General features: G+C 43.5%; 1 protein-coding gene and 2 pseudogenes across 1 annotated transcript in view; 1 reads left to right on the top strand and 2 right to left on the bottom strand.

Moving 5' to 3' along the window:
• Positions 1-22,243, top strand: part of HEPH (hephaestin) — a 124,591-nt gene that overhangs the window by 86,743 nt on the left and 15,605 nt on the right. The gene's annotated exons all lie outside the window — the stretch shown is intronic.
• Positions 16,051-16,662, bottom strand: LOC103302450 (mitotic spindle assembly checkpoint protein MAD2A-like; annotated as a pseudogene).
• On the bottom strand, positions 17,804-18,292 carry LOC103302448 (ribonuclease H2 subunit C-like; annotated as a pseudogene).

The following is a 22,243-nucleotide window of genomic DNA, read 5'->3' on the forward strand; positions in this document are numbered from 1 at the left end:
TGATGTGTTTTGGTGTCGTTCTTTTGGGGTTAAATTTGTTTAGGACTCTGTGTACTTCTTGGACTTGGATAGTTTTTTACTTGCCAATATCAGGGAAGTTTTCTGTCATTATTTCTTCTAACAGGTTTTCTATTCCTTGATTCTCTTCCTCTCCTTCTTTTATCCCTATTATTCAAATGTTGCGTTGTCACATAGTTCCCTTAGGCTCTCCTCTTGCTTTTTAAGTCTTCTTTCCTGTTGCTGCTGTGTTTGTGTGTTTTTTCCTAACTTGTCTTCTAATTCGCTGATTCGGTCCTCAGCCTCTTCTACTCTACTCTTTAGGCCTTCCATTGTGTTCTTTATTGCAGCTATGTCATTCTTCATCTCCTCTTGGTTTCTTTTCATGTTGGTGACATTTTCATTCAGCTCCTTATAGTTCTCATTGAGTTCTGTGTATTTGTCATTCATCCGCTTAAACATCCTTATAACAAATACTCTGAATTCTTTCTCTGTTAGGCTGCTAGCCTCAAGTTCATTTAACTCCCTTTCTGGTTATTCCTCTTTTTCTTTCCTTTGGGGATTTCCTTTTTGTCTCCTCATGTTTTCCTGTAATGTTTTTTTTTTAATATTTTTATTGAGGTATTATATGTGTACATATTTTACTATTACCCCCCCACCCCACTCCCACACATGCCCTCCCCCCCCCAGAGTTTTGCGTTCATTGTTTATGCTTATATGCATGCATACAAGTCCTTCGTTTGATTTCAAAACTCCCCATCCTTTCCCAAACTTTCCCCCTGTAATTTGAAAGTCTGTTTGATGCTTTACTGTCTCTGTATCTATCTTTTTGTTCACCACTTTATAATGTCCTGTAATGTTTTAATTGTAGATCCAGTTGCTTTGCTGCCCAGGTTCTTTTAGGGATGGTGCTACTGGATTAATCTCAGTTTTCCTGGGTTTGTTAATCTAGTGTTGCTCCTATGCGAGCTATTTGGGTTCTCTTGATGTAAGCCTGTGAGCTTGAGAGGCACAAATGCGTCGTCTAGAAGTCAGCAGCTGTGCGTGGGAGTGTCTCAATTTTTGCTGTCTTGCACCCTTAATTGTAATCACACATGCCAAGTAGGGACTCACAGTGGCCCCCAGGTACCGTCTTTTGGGGTGTTGGGGCTCAGGGGACCTGGTCTTTGAAAGGCATGTCTGTGGTGCCCTGAGATCTGCAGTCATGGGGTGAGCAGACCCATCTTTTTCTGTTGCACCTGTGGTGGATAGGTGCTTACTCCCAGCATTGTTTTACAGGAGCACCCTCGATACTTTTGCCAGTGAGGCACACTGAATGGCTCTGAAGGGCCCTGGCAGTGTATCCGGGTAATTGGGGTGCCTGTGGGCCAGTGTCCATGGTAAGTGAATTCAAAGCTTCTACTGCTGGAGGGGCGTGCACCCCCTGCTTGTTCAAGATCACACTCAAGGAGTGCTCACAGTGGCTCCCACTAGCGCCCTGTGGTTGGTTGGGCTCAGTGTGTTAGTATCTGTGGAGGTGCACTCTCTGGGCGCAGAGCTCTTGATGCACTCCGAGGGGTCCTGGCACTACGGTTGAGTAGCTGGGGTTAATGTGGGCAACCCTCCAGAAAGAGGGAATTCAGAATTTCCACTAAGGGGCTGCGCACCCCCATCTGCGCAGAAGCACACCCTTGGGTTCAAACCTTGAGCAAAGTGACCTGGGACTGAGAATGCTCAAGTGCGTGCGCAGCTGGGGTTAATGTCAGCAACCCTCCAGGATGAAGGAAGAAGGAATTTCCACTGCGGGGCCGCAGGCCCTTGTCTGCACACAATCTCTCCCTGGGGTGCAAACCCTGGGTGGAGTGTCCTGGGAATGAGAGCGCGTGAGTGCGTATGCAGCTGGGGGCAACTGGGGTTAATGTGAGCAGCCCTCCGGGATGGGGGAGTTTGGAATTTCCACTGAGCGCGCCCCTGTCTGCGCAGACTCACACCCTCGGGTGCAAACTGGAAGTAAAGTGACCTGGGGCTGAGAACACGCAAGTGCGTGCGCAGCTGGGGTTAATATCGGCAACCCTCCAGGAAGAAGGAAGAAGGAATTTCCACTGCGGGGCCGGGGGCCCCGTCTGCACAGAATCTCACCCTCGGGTGCGAACCCAGAGTGAAGTGTCCTGGGGATGAGACCACACAAGTGCATGTTCATGCACGCGCGGGCAGGAACCAGGGGTTCTGCTGTTGGGGAGGGGGAGTTGCACTTACAGCTGCAGAAAGCTGTGTCTTTGGAGGTGGAGGTCCCAGGTTCCCCAAGTCTGCAGCTGGGGTAGCAGAATATTGGCTATAGTGGGTGCTGGGTCATTGGGCAGTTCCAAGGCCTGTCTTGTTGGTGGTGTTGATGAGTTTCTACGTAAGGCCGTTCTCCACTCAAGATGGTGTGGGCTCCCTCTGTGCTGGGGTCCTGCTGTCCTGGGAGTGCCCACAGCAGTGGTAGTCTCTCCTTGTCAAGGATAGGCTTTCTGCCAGCCCCTACTGCTCCTTCGAGATGTAACTTTCCCTCACTCACTCACACACACCCCACGCACAACCACACACTCTCCTTTTATACCCTCACTCACTCACTTCCTATCTCTCCACTATGTCCTGCCAGCTGCCATCTTCCAAGCCCCACTTCTACTGTTCTTCCTGGCAGATCTGTTTCTTGTCAGGTAGTCAGCACAATGTTCAAGTTCCCTGCAACCCAGCACTCCCCTGTGTCATAAGCCACAGCGTTGTTTTCAAGCAGGCAGGATCTCTCTGCTCACTTTGTTTCTCTGCCTGCCTTTGGTTGTATTTACACAAGAGTCAATTTCTGACACAACCCCTGGGTAGCAGTGTTTCTGTATTAATTTCTTGGGCTTAATGGCCCCTCAACCCAGTGTTTAGATTCTTCTTTCCCTGCTGCACTTAATACTGGGTTGGAGGTATAGACTGACCCAGAGCTGGTTTCTTGCTCGTCTCTCCTTATTCTGTTCCCCACTTTCCATAAAAACAATTTTCTCCGGTAGTCTAGGTGAGTGTTTTTAATTGTAAGATCCTATGTATTGGACTTAGCAAACAAAAGCAAGGAGGAAAAAAAAAAGACAAAGGAACTACACCAACTCTTGTCTTTTCCCCCTGGCTTTGTGCGGCCCGTATAGAACTTCAGGCTGCCTTTCTGGGCACAGTTTCCCATGGTTGTGGGCTTTTTTCTGCCAGCAGCCCTGTGGACCCCCCTTCTGCTTTTGAGGGCTACACTGACCCCAAGGGCTGCGGGTTTGTTGAAGTCCAGTCTGCCTCTGAGACTCTAGTCCCCACTACACATGTTTCTCCCTCAAGCCTGGATCCCAGATCTCACCTCTCTCTAGGCAACCTCTGACCTTTATATCCATGGATTCCCTCACCAGGTGTGTTTAATTTGCCAGTTCCAGGTGGATGTTATTCAATTCAGCTGTTCCTTCTGTCTGTTCTGTGAGAAGGCGCAGGGCCCATTCACGTATTTGGCTCCACCTTGTCTCCCTCTGGACAAAATTTTTAGGCACCCACGGCTGGGGAGGCTGGAGTCTCCGTGTTCGCAGGTTCACAGCTGAGGCAGCTGGTCCCTGGGTGTTGTGGTTGTAGGGTCCTAGGAGGTATCCAAAGATTCCCCAGCTGAAGGTAAGTCTGGGCTTCTGATCACAGCTGCTCTCCCTTTCAAGATGGCACAGTCTCTGCAGCAGTGCCAGCTGCTCCAGGAGAAATTTCAGCAGTAGTAGAGGCTGCCCAGCCAGGGGAGCCTGGTCTGCCAGCCCCCAACAATCCTGTGGAATATAGCTGTCCCTCACTCACAAATACAGACACACCCGCATGTCCACACACTCTCCTTTTGCTCTCTCACTCACACACCATCTTGCAGCATGCCATCCTGTCGGCTGCCATATTGAATCCTTCCTGTTTTTAATTGATTTTTCTTTTTGGTTCTCTGATGGAGTGATTTTTTTCTACCCTATATTCTAATTCACTGATCCAATCCTCAGCTTTCCCTAATCTGCTGTGTATTCTTTCCACTCTATTCTTTATTCATGTTATGTCATTTTTTTCATAGTTATTATATCTTTTCTCATGCTATTGAGCATCTTTGCCATCATTATTCTGAATTCTGTGTCTGGTAAATTTCTTATCTCCATTTCATTTATATCTTATTCTGGAGAATTATCTTGTTCCTTCATTTGGGGATTGTTTTTTCTCCCCTCGTTTTGGCTACCTGCTTGTGTTTGTAACTATGTATTAGGTAGATCTGCTCTGCCTCCCAATCACTAGTGCAGGACAATGACAAACACTGTTTCTGACTAATTAGATAAGGTCAAGTCTCAAAGCCTCCAGAGCAGTGGTCACCAATCTTTTAGACCTCATGGACCACCAGTGGTCGGTGGACCACTGTTTGGCGACCACTGCTCCAAAGGTTTCCTTAAAGCAGTTGTCACCAACCTTTCAGACCCACAGATCACCAGTGGTCCACGGACCACTAGTTGGTGACCACTGCTCCAGAGGTCTGCAGACGGATTGGATTCAGTATTGAGTAACCTCAGGCAATCATCCACAGATTGGGCAAGATGTTTTCTAACAGCATGGGGCAATTGCTTCTGCCTGCAGGCTGATTGTTATTCTCAGACTCTTAATGGACCTGAGAAACTCCACTGGGTAGGGCGACTGGTTTTTAGGGTGGGGCCACTGTACTCCCACCAGCAAAAACTGCCTGTATAGCTAAGGTCTGACTAAGAAAGATGTCCTCTGCATTGTGAGGCAATGACTCAGCACAAGAAACTGGGATGTCTGCCTTCTGAGCTCTAACCCCAGAGCCTCCAACCCTGACTTCTGCTCACACAGCTCCAGTCCACACTGCCCTCCCTCTGCTGGAGCACAAGGTGAGTGGCTACAGACAAAATTTTGTGCATTATCCCTTTAAGAGTGTTCCAGCCATATCTCCATGGCAGACAGCAACCTTGCTGCTTTTCACAGCCAGATGTTATGTGAGCACCTTTCTCAATTCCAGTGTTCTCTGCTAGGGGGTACAGCTTGTGGTTTAGACCCCAGAGTTCTCATTGGCAACCCCCCACAGCTGAGATATCTCTTTGGAACTTCAGCTGCTGTCTTTGGGACCCCAGCCACTCCTTTTGTACCTCTGCCCTTCCTACCAGTCTTTATGCAGTCTCCATTTTCTGTCCTTAGTTATCAGAGTTCTCTCCAGCTATTCTTCACTTGATTATTCAGGATAATTTTTTTTTTTTGTATTTTAGTTGTAATTCCAGTTTGGTCCTAAGAGTGTGTCTGTGTTATTAAAATATAATAAATCTTTATTGTTCAGATTATTACAGATGTTCCTCTTTTTTTCCCTCCCCCCATAGCTTCCCTCCACCTGATTCCCCTCCCAACCCCACACCCTTACCCCCCTGCCACTGTCTTCATCCATAGGTGTAAGATTTTTGTCTAATCTCTTCCTGCACCCCTCAGACCCCCTTCCCCCTGAGAATTGTCTGTCTCCTCCCTTTCTATGTCCCTGATTCTATTATATTCACCAGTCCATTCTGTTCTTCAGATTTTTTTTATTCACTTGATTTTTAGATTCTCTTCTTGGTAGGTATGTATTTGATGTCTTTTTGTTGTTCATAATTTTTACCTTTACCTTTTTTTTTTTCTTCTTCCTCTTCTTAAAGAATACCCTTCAGCATTTCATGTAATCCTGGTTTGGTGGTGATGAACTCCTTTAGCTTTTTCTTGTCTGTGAAGCTCTTCGTCTGACCTTCAATTTTGAATGATAGCTTTCCTGGGTAGAATAATCTTGTTTTTAGGTTCTTGCTGTTCATCACTTTGAATATTTCTTGCCACTCGCGTCTGGCCTGCATAGTTTCTGTTGAGAAATCAGCTGACAGTCGTATAGGTACTCCCTTGTAGGTAACTAACTGTTTTTTTCTTGCTGCTTTCAAGATTCTCTCTTTGTCTTTTGCCCTTGGCATTTTAATTATGATGTGTCTTGGTGTGGTCCTCTTTGGATTCATCTTGTTTGGGGTTCTGTGCTCTTCCTGGACTTGTAAGTCTATTTCTTTCACCAGGTGGGGGAAGTTTTCTGTCATTATTTCTTCAAATAGGTTTTCAGTACCTTTCTCTCTCTCTTCTTCTGGCACCCCAAAAATTCGGATGTTGGTATGCTTAAAGCTGTCCCAGAGGCTCCTTACGCTATCCTCACACTTTTGGATTCTTCTTACTTTCCACCTCTCTGGTTGGGTGTTTTTTGCTTCCTCATGTTCCAGATCTTTGGTTTGACTCTTGGGGTACGGTGATCTACAGTTGAGTTTCTTTATATTCTTTATTTCAGACAGTGTATGTATAATTTCTGATTGGTCCTTTTCCATTTTTTTGGTATTCTCATTAAGGTCCTTGAAGGTCTCTTCAAGTTTCTCAGCGGTTTTTAGAAGATTCTTGAGTAACCTTATAAATGTGGTTCTGAACACTGTGTCATCTTTTTAAAGTTTACTTTTGGAAAGTTTACTTTCCTCCATCTCTTCTATTCGTGACCTGCTTCGGTGTCTCCACATTTTGGCTGCCTCCCTGTGTTGATGGAGTGGCTTTGTGTGGTCAGTGACCTATAGGGGCCAGTAGCTCAGCTTCCCCAATCTCCCTAGGTGTTCGTTCTTGGTATCCCCCTTTGCAGGCTGAGTGAAAAGTCTTGGTGTTGTTAAGCCTTGATTGCTGTTGGTACACTGGGAGGATTTGACCTCCAGGCCAATTGGCTGTGAGGATCAGCTGTGTCTACGCTGGGAGGCAGCCTTATTCAACTAGACTTGAAAAATTGTTAAAGCCTCTGTGCTCAGCTTGGATGCGGCAGAGTTTCAGGGTGGAGCCTACAGCCTTGGCTTCCTGTCAGCCCTGCCCTATGAGGTTCCTGGGTCTCAGTGTCCCTCAGTGTCCCTCTGTACTCCCTGCAAGCACCTCTGAGAGAAAGGCGCCCTGGAGTTTCGCCCGCTGCCAAACAGTCTAGTCTCTCTCCCAATGAATCTGGATTCCCAGATTCTCGCCTGGAACTGGGTTTCAGTGCAGTCAGAACTGGGCCTCAGCACAGTCCGGAGCTTTTGTCTCCTTCCAGCTTGGGCAATTCAGCGGCACAGTCAACAGTTCGTCCTCTGTGCGCATTCACATGCGCGCCTCAGGAGCTCTGCCTTTCACACTCCCCTGAGTTTCCACCTTACAGCCCAGATTCTCCCAGTATGAGCCTGGCTCCCCAGGGTCTCGCCCGGAACTGGGGTTCAGTGCAGTCGGAGCTGGGGTTCAGCACAATCTGGAGCTTTTATCTCCTTCCCGCTAGAGAACGCCGGCCAGGCACTCAGCTTCCCCGTCCTTTCTGGCTCCGTCCTTCCCGCACGCGCGTGCCCGTTTCTCTGCCCATGTCTCCGTACCTCAGGCTTTTATGGCTCCTCTGATTTTCCTTGTGGTTTTCTCTTTCCTTCTAGTTGTGGGCGTTTCAGTCAGCCAGCTTTCCTGTGGTTCTGGATGATGTTCTTTTTGGCTTTTAGTTGTATTTTTGAAATTGTTTTGTGAGGCTGCAGTTTAGGTGTTTACCTATGCCGCCATCTTGGTTTCTCCATCCTGTGTTATTTCTTAACATCTTGAGTATAAGGTACCTGTAAGACACCCAAGTGGAAATTAGAGTGCTTATATGTATACCAGGGGCCCAGTGCACCTTGAAAAGAACTGTGGGCCTCGAGGCTGTGGTGGGCACAGGGGCAGGTCTTGGCCCATCTTCCACAATCCCGCCTGGTCCCTCCCAACTGTGGCCCCGGGTCTCCTGTCTGCTGGTAGCCCTGCTCCCACCTCTGCTCCCACTCTAACAGGTGTGAGGTAGGATCTTATTGAAGTTTTGATTTGCATTTCCCTGTCAGTGAGGTTGAACATCTTTTCGTATATTTATTGGCTATTCATATGTCTTCTTGGGAGAGGTGTATTTTCTGGTGCTTTGCCCATATTTTGATTGGGTTGTTAGTTTGTTGTTGATTTTTATGAGTTCTTTATATATTTTAGAAACCAAACTTTGTTGAAGCTACTGTTTGCAAATACCATCTCCTATCTGGTTATCTGCCTCTTTGTTTTATTGTCAGTCTCTTTTGCATTGCAGAAGCTTTTTAGTTTGATATAGTCACATTCATTTATTCTTCTTAATCAAAATTGCTTTATTAATTCAGTATTTTGTGTGGTTCAATATGCATTTTAGAATGGTTTTGTTGTTGTTGTTGTTGTTTCTGTAAAAAATGTCATGTGATTTTGGTAGGGATTGCATTGCATTGAATTTGTAGATAACTTTAAGTAATATGGTCATTTTCACTATATTAATTCTTCCAATCCATAAACACATGATATCTTTTCAATTATTTATGTCTTGTTCAGTTTACTTCATCAAAATCTTATACTTTTTGGTGTACATTGTTCTATTTCTTTGGTTAAGTTTATTTCTAAAAATGTTTTTGTTGCTATTGTGAATGGGATTGTTTAATTTATTTTTTCAGTTTATTGTTTGTATATAGAAACAGGACTGATTTTTGCATGTTGACTTTGACCTGGCATCTTTAATGAACTTGTTTATTAATTATAATTGATTTTTGTTGAATCTTTAGGGTTTTCTACATGTAAGATTATTTCATTTCATTTGCAAACAGACATAATTTTACTTCTTCTTCTCTTAATTTGGATGCTTTTTTTTTCTTTTCTTTTTCAATTTTTTTTTATTAAGGTATTATATGTATACATATCTTACCATTGCCACCCCCCACCCCACTCCCATATATGCCCTCACCCTTAATTTGGATGCTTTTAATGTTTTTTTATTTTCTAATGCTTCTAGCTAGGACATCCAGTACTATGTTGAAGAGAATTGGCAAGAGTGAACAGCCTTGCCTTGTCCTGTATCTTACAGGAATATTTTCAGTTTTTCCCTATTGATTTTGAATATACCTGGGCTCTTCAGATATGGCTGTTATTGTCTTCAGGTAATTTTTTTCTATACTTATTCTTTGAGACTTTTGCTCATGAATGGATATTAAGTTTTTTAGTGTTTTCTGTTCACAATGAGATGATAATGTGATTTTTCTCATTAAAATGTGATGTGTCTCATTGATTGATTTGCCTATTATTATAGAGTATGGTCCTTTAAATATGATATTTAATTTAGTTTGCTAGTATTTTATTGAAGATTTTGTATCTGTTCATCATGGGTATTGGCCTATAGTTTTTTTTATTCTTTTATTTCCAAGGGTTTTATTAAGCTAATGTGTTTGGAAGTGCTCTCTCTCTCTCTCTTTTTAATTTATTGATTTTAGACACAGAGTATGAGAGAGAAAGAGACAGAGAGAGAGAGAGAGAGAGAGAGAGAGAGAGAGAGAGAACCAATTAAGCTACTTGGTCAGATCTGTTCCCCCTTCTTTTATTTTTTTGAAACAATTTAGTAAGTGGTAGTATTAAATCTTCTTTGAATATTTGCTGGAATTCACCCATCTGGCTCTGGGTTTTTATATGTTGGGAAATTTCAGAATACTAATTCAGTATTATTGATTCAATCTCATAATTTGATATTGTCTTTTTATGTTTACTATTTCTTCTTTAGTTTGGGTAGAAATTTATCCATTTTTCTTGGCTATCCAGTTGTTTGTCATATAATTGTTCATAATAGCTCCTTATGATCCTTTTATTTCTAGGGCATTCTTTGAAATGTCTCTTTCATTCAGATTTTATTTCAGAAAATACTCTTATGTCTTTTTTCTTATTTAGTCTCACTAAGGGTTTGTCAATGTTGTTTAAAAAAATACTCTTGTCCAAAGGAAGATGGTGACCAACAAGACAGTAAGGAGAGAATGTAAGAGAGTGAGGGAGAAAAGGAGGAGTGTGTAGAGTTGTCTGGAGAGTGTGTGTGTGAGCTAGGGACAGTTAGATCCTGTAAGACTTTCAGGGGCTGGTGGACCAGGCAGTCTTAGACTGTGAGACCCCATTGCTGCTGCAAACACTCCCAGGCAGGCAGTGCTGGCACAGAAACCATGCCATCTTGAAGGGCAGAGCTGCTGTGACTAGGATTCTAGCCTCACCACCCAAACTGGCCTCAGATGCAAACCAGGAACCTAGAGCCACTCTGGAAAATTACCTGCTACCACAGCTACAGACCCAGGAACACCAAGACTCCAGATATCCTTGCCACATATTTCTGTTAGTCACAGAGTGCATCCCCCTCCCCGCTGGCCCACAGCAGCAGCATAGGGCCAGCGTGATCAGTGGCACGGGAGTGGACCTCCTGCCTACACTGGGCGACTGGGCAACCCTGCCCCCCTAGCAGGCCAGGGACTTTGATTATCAGTGCACTCGCTGAAGACTGCACTGAGCACCAGTGACTTTGTTTCTTGGCAAGTACAAGCAAGGACTCTGTTTCTCCTCACATGGGTGCACAGGTTATCAGCACACACGGACTGATTCTTGGCACCGTGTGAGGCCACACTGAGCACCACTGACTTTGATTCTCAGTGTGCACACAGAGGGACTCTGTTTCTTGCTGCACACATGCACACACACAGGGATTCTGACTATTGGTGCATGTGGGCTGATTTTCAGGGTGCGTGCAAGGTCACACTGAGCGCCAGTGACTTTGATTTTCGGCATGCAAAAATGAGGACTCTGTTTCTCATTGTGTGTGCATGGGGACCCTGATTCTTGGAGCATACTCAGGGCTGTGCCAAGAGCCGGAGACACTGATTCTCAATTCTAGGCGCACGCACGTGGGGACTTTCATTCCTGGTGTGCGCTTGGGGACTCTGATTCTCAGCTCACACATGCAGGGACTCTGTTTCTCAGTGCACATGTGCAGGGACCCTGATTCTAGGTGCTCACGTGAAGAGACACCGAGTGCCAGTGACTCCAATACTCGGCAAAGGCATGCGGGGATTCTGATTGTCGACACGCGTTGCTCCCACCAACCACAGCAGTCACACATCTTGGTGTCTGAGCTCTTCAGTGACACTCAGGTGGCACGATGCTCCTGCCACACATGGTTCAGGCCCCCGCAACTTGGTGCTTGGACCTTTTGGTGATAGCTGGAATGGGGAGACAACAAAACAATCCTCAAAGGAAAGAAAAAGAGGAATCACCAAGAAAGGAAATAAGTAAAATGGAGGCATGTAATTATGACAGAAAAAGAATTCAGAGTAATGGTTATACAGTTTATAAACTGGATAGATGATAAAATCAACAACCTATGCAAAAATCAGGAAGAAATAAAAAGTCTTATAGCTATAATCAAAAACATGATGGACGATTTCAACAGTAGACTAGAAGAAGCAGAATACTAAATTAGTGAGTTAGAAGACAAGTTAGAGAAATAAGCCCAATATGAACAGCAAATGAAGAAAAAATTAAAAAGCAGGAGAGCCTAAAGGAGTTTGGGACAACATGAAATAAAGTAACATACATATAATAGGGGTGCCAGAAGGATAAGAAGAACATCAAGATTTAGAGAATTTATTTGAATAAATAATGACAAAAATCTTCCTTGTTGTGGAGAAGAAAAAGTCACAAGTATAGAGAGTCCCAAGCAAGATGAACCCCAAAAGACCCACACCAAGACACATCATAATTACAATGGCAAATGTTAATGACAAAGAGAGAATCTTAAAAGCTGCAAGAGAGAGACAGAGAATTAACTACAAAGGATCCCCCATCAGATTATCAAATGATTTCTCAACAGAAACACATCAAGTCAGAAGGGAGTAGAATGAAGTGTACAAAGTGGTGAAAAGCAAAGGACTGAATCCAAGAATAACCTATCCAGCAAGGTTATCAATCAAAATTGAAGGGGAAATCAGAAACTTTGCAGACAAAAAAAAAAAAAAAAAAAGGCTAAGGGAGTTTATCACTACCAAGCCATCAATGCAAAAAATGCTAAAGGGAATGCTGTAAAAAAAGAAATAAGAAGGGAAGAAATAACACAGGCATAAAGAATAGAAATGGCTACAAACAAGTACCTATCAATAATAACATTAAATGTAAATGGATTAAATATTCCAATGAAAAGACATAGAGTGGCTGAGTGGATAAGAAAACATGACCCATATATATGCTGTCTACAAGAGACCCACCTCAGATCAGGGGACTCACACAGACTGAAAGTGAAAGGATGGAAAAACATCTTTCAGGCAAATGGAAATGAAAAAAAAAGCTGGGGTAGCAATACTTATATCCAACAAAGCAGACCTAAAAGTGAAGGCCATAACAAGAGATAAGGAAGACCACTTCATAATTCTAAAGGGATAAATACAACAAGAGGATATAACTCTAGTGAACATATATGAACCCAATGCAGGAGCACCCAAATACATAAAAAAAAAGTTCTGTCAGGGGAGAGATTTACAGCAATACAATAATAGTAGAAGATGTTAATACCCCCATTAAGATCACTAGGTAAATCCTCTAGACCAAATTCATTAGTCAACAGAGCCAAATATCAACAGTACAATTGAATTTTTTTTTTGAGAGCCAAATTTTTTAAACTTAAACTTCTTCTAACGCCACTTCTTCAAAATAGACTCACCCAGGCTGTGGTATTTTGTGGAAGAGCCACACTCAAGGGGCCAAAGAGCTGCATGTGGCTCTCGAGCCACAGTTTGCTGACCACGGCTCTAGACAAAAAATCAGCAAAGAAACAAATCCTAAATGACTCACTAGATCAGATGGACTTAATTGACACCTTCAGAACATGCCACCCCAAAGCTACAGAATATGCATTCTTCTCAAGCACACATGGGGCATTTAGTTTTATGTATTCCTTCCCATACATTTATTTTGTTTTTTTTTTTGTTTGTTTGTTTCTCTTGCCTTAGGAGACATGTCAGAAAAAAACTTTGCTAAGAATAATGTCAGATTTTTATTTCTTACATTTTCTTCTAGAAGTTTTATTATTTCAAGACTTACATTTAAGTTTTGCATCTCTTTTAATTTTATTCTTGTATATGGTCTCTGTAAAAAGACAATCTAGTTTTATTTTTGCATATATGTCCAATTTTGCCAACACCTTTTATTGAATAAACTGTTTTACCCCATTATATGTTCTTCCTTTCTTGTCATATATTAAGTGACTATATAGGTGTGGGTTTGTTTCTGGGGTTTTTATTTTCTTCCCTTGATCTATGTGTCTATTTTATGCCAGTACCATGCTGTTCTGATTACCATTGCCTTGTAGTATAGTTTGATATGAGGCAGTGTGATACCAACAACTTTGTTTTCTTTCTTAATATAGCTCTACCTCCTCTAGGTCTTTTGTGGATACATATAAATTTTTGGATCATTTGTTCTGGTTTTGTGAAAAATGCCAGTGGTATTTTTATAGATATTATGTTGAATCAATAGATTGCTTTGGATACAATGACCATTTTAATTATGGTAATTCTTCTTTACATGAGTACAGTAAAAGCTTACATTTATTGAATATTTCTGAACTTCTTTCTTCAGTATCTTATAATTTCTTGAATACAGATCTTTTATGTCATTGGTTAAATTTATCCCTAGGTGTTTTGTTTTTTTTTAGATAAATGTCAGTGGGATTATTTTCTTAGTTTCCCTTTCTGATAGTTTATTATTGGTGCATAAAAGTTCAACTAGTTTTTGAATATTTATTTTGTATCCTGCTACTTTCCTGAATTCATTTATCAGTTCTAGTAGGTGTTTGGTGTAATCTTTAGGGTTCTCTATGTACATTATCATGTCATCTGCAAATAATGAGAGTTTTTACTTTGTTTCCAACTTCAATGCCTTTTATTTATTACTAGAGGCCCAGTGCATAAAATTTGTGCATGGGGAGGAGGGGTGTCCCTCAGGCTGGCCTGCACCCTCTCCAATCTGGGACCCTTTGGGGGATGTCCGACTGCCAGTTTAGGCCCATTCCCTCTCACAATCCAGGACTGCTGGCCCCTAACCACTCACCTGCCTGCCTGCCTGATCACCCCCTAACCACTCCCCTGCTGGCCTGATTGACGCCTAACTGCTCCCTGCTGACCCAATTGCCCCCAACTGCCCTCTCTGACAGGCCTGGTCCCTCCCGCAACTGCCTTCCCCCTGTAGGCCTGGTCATCCCCAACTACCCTCCCCTGCTATCCTGATTGCCCCCAGCTGCCCTCCCTGCTGGCTTGATCACCTCAACTGCCCTGCCTTGCAGGCCTGGTTGCCCCCAACTGCCCTTCCCTGCTGGCCTGATGGCCCTCAACTGCCCTCCCCTTGCAGGTGTGATCGCCCCCAACTGCCATCCCCTGCTGGCCAACTTGTGGTAACCATCTTGTGGTTGCCATCTTGTGGTGGCCATCTTGTGGCAGCCATCTTGGGATGATGTGGGGGCAGCCATCTCGTGGCAGCCATCTTGTGACAACATCAGAGTGTCCATCTTGTGACGATGTCACGCAATCCCACCTAGGCTTTTATTATATAGGATTCTTCTTGTCTGATTTCTATAGCTAGGACTTCCTGTACTTCGTTGAATAAGAGTGGTAAGAGTGGACATCTCTGTCTAATTCCTGATCCTTAGGGAAATGCTTTTAGCTTTTCCCTGTTGAGTTTGATTTAGCTATGGGTTTGTCATATATGGCCTTGATTATGTTGAGGTATGTTTCTTCTATTCCTACTTTGCTGCATGTATTGATATAATCATATGACTTTAATCCTTTATTTTGTTTATTTGGGTTATCATGTTAATTGATTTGTAGATATTTAATAAACATTGCATACCCAAAATAAAACCCACTTGATCATGGCATATGATTTTTTTAATGTATTGCTAGATCCAGTTTGCTAATATTTTGTTGAGGATTTTAGCATCTATGTTCATCAGGGATATTGGCCAATACTTTTCTCTCTTTCTAATGTCTTTATCTGGTTCTGGGATTAGGATAGTGCTGGCCTCATAAAAGGAGCTTGGGAGTCTCCACTCCTCTTGAATTTTTTGGAGTAGTTTGAGAAAAATATGTGTTAGCTCTTCTTTGATTGTTGATAAAACTCATCTGTGAAGCTATCCAGTCCAGGACTTTTTTACTGTTTTTTGTTTAATCTCTGCTTCAATTCTGTTCATTTTTAAAGGACTGTTCAGATTTTATCTCTCTACATGATTTAATTTTGAAGTTTGTATGTTTCTAGAACTACATCAATTTCTTCCAGAATGTCCTATTTGTTGGCATATAGTTGTTCATAATACTATTAATATTTTTTTTATATTTTTCTTGGTTCAGTTGTTACTTCTCTTTCATTTCTGATTTTATTCATTTGGGTACTATCTTTTTTATTCTTGGTGATTCTTGTTAAAGGTTCAATAATCCTGTTTATCTTGTCAAAGGACCAGCTCTTGGTTTAATTGATGTTTTGTCTTTTTACTTTATTTATTTATTTTAAAAAAAATACACATTTAACTTTATTTATCATTGTCATTTAAAGCTTGATTTTATAAAACATAATAAGACATTAAGAGTTCTGTATCAGCAGAATTTAAATAGGAGAAATAGTGACAGCTTTGTAAGTGTTAATTATATACATTAAAGTCAATTAATAGTATTTTTTTTCAATATGGAAATTATACAATGAAATAAATGGCAAAAGGACATTCCAGGAATACTGTGGGCTATCAGTTACTTTAGGACTAAACAAAGATGCTGAATATTCAGATTCCTTTTGCTGTTTCATATTTACCTATACTCTGAGTCAAGCTACTTGACCGAAAGTTCTGATTTAGGAAAGCATTTAGCTTTATAGCAAAGGTTTCCATCTCCATTTACCACCTTCAAAGGGGTTCACATTACAGTGCTGATATAATCTGTTGGTTCCCTTTGAACAGTGTGCAAAAAATTATGGCAACCCTATGGAAAGTCAAACAGGCACCAATAAATGGAACAATATCCACAGTTCAGTAAAGTGCAATGTTGCGTTTTCCCCACAGAAAAATTAATAAATGAAACAAAACATGAACTACAGTTGACTTGGTCTCAGGAAACGCACATGTGGGATTCCATTATTATTTGTGAAGCACCTTCAGTCACTAACAAGGATTTTGTAGGCCACCATGCTGTTTACTTTGTGGATTGTAGTCATGAAGGAATGCAGGCAGACTTGCTCAAAATTGGCAATGAACTGTGGTCTGGACTCTTCCCAGTTTTCAGGTACAACCAAATTTTTGTATAGATCAGCAGATCAAATGAACAGAAAACTTCCAGCAGGGGCAGGAATGTCACCATAGCTATGATGTCTGATGGCCAAGTGGATCTTGTCTTGGATGGCTTTCTGAGACTTTTCTCTGGGTGCACTGTCATCTCTGGCCATCTTGTCACACTCAGTGTCAAATTGCCACCTTTCAAGGACCTCCTCGTTTTCAATATTCAAGATGACCACCACCAGCTTCTGCACTGAGCACTTGTACAACCAGTCTTTCAGTTGTTCCACCATATTGTTTAAGTATTTCATGATCTCGTGATCAGTGGTTACAAGCAATGTAGGTCCATATTTCTACACTCAAGTAAAGGTTTTCAGACGGATAAATGCCATGCTGATACAATATGCTATTGATGCCAAATGAGAAGAATTTGGCCATGATGTCTGTGCTCCTGCGCAGGGTGATGCCTGCTCTCTGGACAACTGCCGTGCCATGGCCAGGCCCACAGCTGGCACGCACCCACTGCACGGGAGACGACACCTGGCGCCCACAGGCTCATAGCCGTCTCTTGCCACTCGGTTCTGATCTTTTGTCTTTTTATACTCTATTTCACTTATTATTGCTCTAATATTTATTATTCCCTTTCTTCTAGTAACCTGGGCTTTGTTTGTTATTCTTTATCTAGTTCCTTTGGATGTAAGGTTAGATTGTTTTTGAGATTATTCTTGTTTATTGAGGTATTGTTGTGAATTTCCCTTTTAGAACTGTTTTCTGTGTCCCATAGATTTTGGGTTGTTGTGTTTTAATTTGTGTCAAGGTGTGTTGATTTCCTCCTTGATCTAATTGTTAACCCATTCATTGTTATGTAACATGTTATTTAGCCTCCATGTGTTTGTGTGGTTTTCAGGGATTTTTTTAATGTCTAATTTCATACCATTGTGGTTAGAGAAGATGCTTGATATGATTTCAGTCTTCTTAAATTTATTGAGATTTGTTTGTGTCCTAACATGTGGTCTGTCCTAGAAAATGTTCCCCATGTGCATTTAAAAAGAATGTATCTACCGCTTTGGGGTGAATTGCTCTGAAAACATAAATATATCTGTTCTAGTGTGTAAGACTGCTAGTTCCTTGTTGATTTTCTGACTGGAAGATTTATCCATTTATGTCAATGGGGTGTTAAAGTCCCCAACCAATAGTGTATTACTTTGGATCTCTTCTTCTTGTCCAACTGTACTACTTTGGATCTCTTCCTTTTGTCCTTCAATATTTGCTTCATATATTTAGTTGCTCCCATGTTGTGAGCATAAACATTTACAAGAGTTATATCCTGTTGTTGGCTTGATCCCCTTATCATTATGTAATACTAGGGGCCCAGTGCATGATTGAATCATGCACGTGTAGGGTCCCCTACACGCGGTGGAGCTGGGTGCTTGTCTGCCGGAGGCTTCTGAAAGGCCTGGTGCTGGAGCAGACAGGCACCCAGCTCCCCCACTTTTGTGGGTTTTTTTTGTTTTGTTTTGTTTTTGTTTTTGTTTTTGCTGTGAAAGAGCTCATTTATTGGGGTGGTGGACTCAGTGGATCCAAAGTGGAGAGCTGGTGAAAGGATCGGTGGCTTCCAGTTTCAAGCGCTGGTTCTCAGTCCTGCGGCACCTGTTTATGGATCACTTCGGCAAGGCTGGGCAAGGTCAGGGCCGCACGCACTTTGGCATCCGGGCCAGGGATGCTCTCCAGGCCCCATAGGGTGAAGCGGCTGAAACTGGCGGAGGCATGAATAAAGCTGTCGAAGTCCTGCTCCAGCGCCTCCAACGGGTTCCACCAGCTCCTGCTCCTCCTTGTCGGATCCCGCTGAAAAGTCCTGCTTCCCCACCGACTTCTCTTCCATCACCATGACGTATCCCAGCAGGCCAAGGCGACACCTCCACCTCCTCGCCCCTCAGACTGTGGCCCCAAAACGACACTTCGAGTCCATCAGGACCCTGACGGATGGCCGGGGTGAAAAAGTGCCCCACAGGGGCGGGCGGTTAACCCGGACTTCACAGGGCAGGAGGTGCAGCGTGTGCGCAGAGTGACGGGGCGTAGGTGGATGCGGTGCTTCTCCATGTCTTCCTCCTCGCTGCTCTCCATCCTCTGCCGGGTTTCCGTGGCTCGCTGACTGAGGCCAGAGCTCGCTCCCCCACTTTTGATGGTCCATGGCCGCTGAGGGGGGCTAACCTGCTGTTGAGAGGTGCAGGGGGCGGGACCCCCTCAGCAGCCCCTGCCGTTGAGAGGCACAGGGGGCGGGAGTCCCGCCCTCTGCACCTCTCAACAGCAGGGCAGCCCCACTCAGTGGCAGCGGATCAGTGCCTCTCAATGGCCGGATAGGCCATCCCGAGTCCCGCCCCCCAGCCTCCCGCCGCCCAATCGTGGGTGTAGCAGAGTGATGGTAATTTACATGTTACTCTATTATTAGATAGGATCATTCTTTGTTTCTTATTATAGCCTTTGGTTCTCTTTTTGTGTTTGTTTCTAAGTATCGGTCAAGCATGTCAAACTCACGCGGCTGGCCATGAGTTTGATATGCTTGTATTAGGTATATCTGTTATGTTTCCCAGCATTGGTAAGGTGGCCCTATATAGAAGGTGTCTTATGGGACCCAGTGGTGTACTCTAGTTGATCATCTTAGCTTAGTCCTCCAGGAATGTCCCTTATGCAGGTTATGTGAGCCCTTCTTTTGTAATTGTCTTGATTATTTTTTAGCTTGTTTCAGTGTGGGATCAACCCTCAGGTTGTCTGAGTGTGAAGATAGACTCCAACCACAGTGTACATGCTGCTGTGCAGGTACTGACCATACTGACCACAAAAAGTGTAATTTGCCTCAATAGTTTCTGGTGCCAGCTGACATCTCTCTGCATATGGTACTTTTGAAGCTAATTGGGTCCTGGTTTGATGTTGTCTAATGCTCACCACTGGGTATGTTGTTTCTGGGGCTTCTTGGGAGGGACTCTGGTGCAGGTCAATGTCAAAAGCTGTCTGTGATTGGTCCTGAGCATCTTGTTTGGAGCTACAAAATGACCCACAGTTTGTGAGTTCCTCTGCTGGGCTTGTGTGTGCATGGGAAGGATTAAGCTCTGCACCAAGACTGGCAAACACCAGCATCAAGCCCAGGAAGCAGGTTAGCAAAAGGCCAAAAGCACCCCAAGATCTGGTTTTGCCCAACTCTACCTGTTGGCTGCCTATTATACTCAGTCACTGAAAGTGCCACTGTCAGTATTCGAGATACCTGGGGTAGTTTCCCAGTGATTCACCAGTAGGGATGAGTGGTATTCACCAGATTAATACAGGTTTAAACTCAGTGCCAGGTCTGGGTCTGAGGTCACTCAGCAAAAGTCCCAGGATAAATCAAGGTTATCTGCCACCCTCTTGGTGCCTGAAGATCTTGTGGTGGGGCTAGGTTTCACGGAGTCATCAGGGTGAGTCCAGCAGAGTTTTTTTTTAGCCCAAACCAGCCAAGATTTGGCTGTGTGAAGGGAAGGCGCTAGACTGTTCAGTGTGTGAGGGAAATATGGCTCCCATCCTGAGTCATACAACTTAGTCTGTCCCTGATTATCCCTGTACCTCCCAGAAAGCTCTAACTCAGGAGGTCAGTGCTGGCAGGAATCAGGATAGTGGGGCTAGTGGATCTCCCCTGAGAGGCAGGCACTACTCAGGCTCATGGGATGGTGGGGGAAATAACCTCCACTACAGAGCCACACAACTCAGTTATAGGAACCTCTGAGTCTGCATGGACCTCTATACACCAGGTCCAGGTAGCTTATTCCTCCACAGGTCATGAGCTCTGCAGGGTGATACGATGAGGATTCTGGAGTGTGGGGGTATTGCATTCCCCCAGGTTGATACAGTAAGGAGGGGAGTGCCCCACTCAGGAAATATGGCATCTGTAGTGTGGGAGAGAGATTCAGCACAGGGATCCTGATGGCTGTCCCTTCAGCTCTCTTCCTGGAACTTCAAACCACAGTATCTCCTCAGAAAACTCTATTCGGCTCCACACTCCCTCCTCCGGAGCCCAAGGTGAGTGTCTGTGAATGATATTGATATTTTGTGTCATTCCTTGATTCTTCCCTGTAAGAGGACTCCTGGGTCTCTAGCAGATTCCCACCTCTCCTTGGTGGAAAGAATCCCTGCTGATTTTTACAGCCAGAGGTTATGGAGGTGCCTCTTCCCAGATTTTTTTTTTCCTGGAAATTCTGGCATGGGGCTGAGACCTCACTTTCCTCAGGGATAGATAACCTTTGCAGCTGAGATATCCCTCTGGAATCCAAGCTGCCACCTCTGCCAACAGCACCAGTCATTTTTGCTTCTCTATCCTTCCTACCAGTCTCTATGAGGCGTATTCTACAAATCCTTGCTTATAAGACTTCTGTTCAGTTAGTTTTCAGTTGGTTATTCAGGTTGATTTTTTTATATTTTACTTGTGATTTAAGTTTGGTCCTGTAAAAAGGGGAGTGTAACATCCACCTACTCCACTGCCATCTTGGATTCTTTCCCTGTATTCTTCATTTCTGACTGGTTCTTTTTTAATATATATATAATTGATTTCATAGAAAGGAAGGGAAAGAGAGATAGAAACATCATTATGAGAGAGAATCATTGATCAACTCCCTTCTGCATGCCCCTCACTGTGGACCAAGTCTGCAAACCGGGCATGTGCCTTGACAGGAAATCAAACCATGACATCCTGGTTCATGGGTCGATGCTCAACCACTGAGCTATACCAGCTGGACCTGTATGGTTCTTTTTTATGTCTTCTTGTTCTATTTTTATTCTTACTATCACCTTATTTATCACTATGTTCATTCTTTTAATTTCTCGGCGGGGGAGGTGGTAATGGGAGGTCTATGTTCATTCTTTCCCTGAGTTTTTGGAGCATTCTTATAACCATTGTTTTTAACTCTGTATTTGGTAGATTGTTTGCCCCCATTTTATTTTATTTGCTTATTTTTCTGGGGATTTCTCTTATTCTTTCATTTTGCTCATGTTTCTTTGTCTCCCAATTTTTGGTGTCTCTGTTTCTGTATAATGGGTATATCTGCTATCTCCTGGTCTTGGTAGGGTGGCCTGATATAGTAGATGTCCTGCTGGCTCAATGGCACAGTCTCCCTGATTATCTGAGTTAGATGCTCCAGGAAAGTACCTTGTGATATTCATGTAAGATCTCTAATCAAAGTTAGTCTTGATTGCTCTTGACCCATCCATGGGTCAGGTTGAACCTCAGCCTGGTTGATTATAAGGATTAACCCCAACCATAGCAGTTTCTGTTCCCTGTTGAGATGTTCCTTTAAATGTTCCACTTGTGCAGCTAATTGAGTCGTTCTCTGATGTGTTCTCAATGTGGCCACTTGGTATTTTGGTTCTGGGGCCTTTTGGGTGTGACTCTGGTATAGTTCAATATCAGACTGCTCCTATGACAAGCCATGTTAAGAGCTACAAAGTGATCCACAATGTGTGGTGTTTTTTTCTGCTGGGCCTGAGTACACATGGGAAAAGCTGTGTTATGTACCAAAACCTGCTTCCACCAGCACCAAGATTCGGGGAGGTCAGCAAAAGGCCCAAGGCACCCTGCGATTTATCTCTGTTAGCTGGCTGGCTGTTAGGCTCAGTCACTGAAAGATCCTCTGGTATTTACTAGATTAATACATATTCAAACTTGGTACCAATGCTGCGTTTGAGGCCACCCAGAAAATGTCTCAAGGTATACCAAGGTCAGTCATCACTCATGTGTAGTCTGTGGAACTTTATTTTATGGCAGTATCTCAGGGAGTCATCAGGGTGAAGTCAGTAGTTTCATAAGATTTGGCCCTGTGGAGGGATGAATCTGCATAGGATTCGTGGCACTGGTCGGGGCATGTGGGAGAAAAATAGACATTCTGAAGAGACTTCCAAGAAAGTTTGAACCATGGGTCCTGGCTGGTGATAGACAGCAGACTCCTCATGGCATGAACTTGGCAAGGTGGGGCAATAGGCAGTTGGGAGGATGGAGCTAGTGCCGTGGTCGGCAAACTGCGGCTCGCGAAACACATGTGGCTCTTTGGCCCCTTG

The sequence above is a fragment of the Eptesicus fuscus genome, chromosome 1 (assembly GCF_027574615.1).
Source record: "Eptesicus fuscus isolate TK198812 chromosome 1, DD_ASM_mEF_20220401, whole genome shotgun sequence".
NCBI classification, from domain to species: Eukaryota; Metazoa; Chordata; class Mammalia; order Chiroptera; family Vespertilionidae; genus Eptesicus; species Eptesicus fuscus.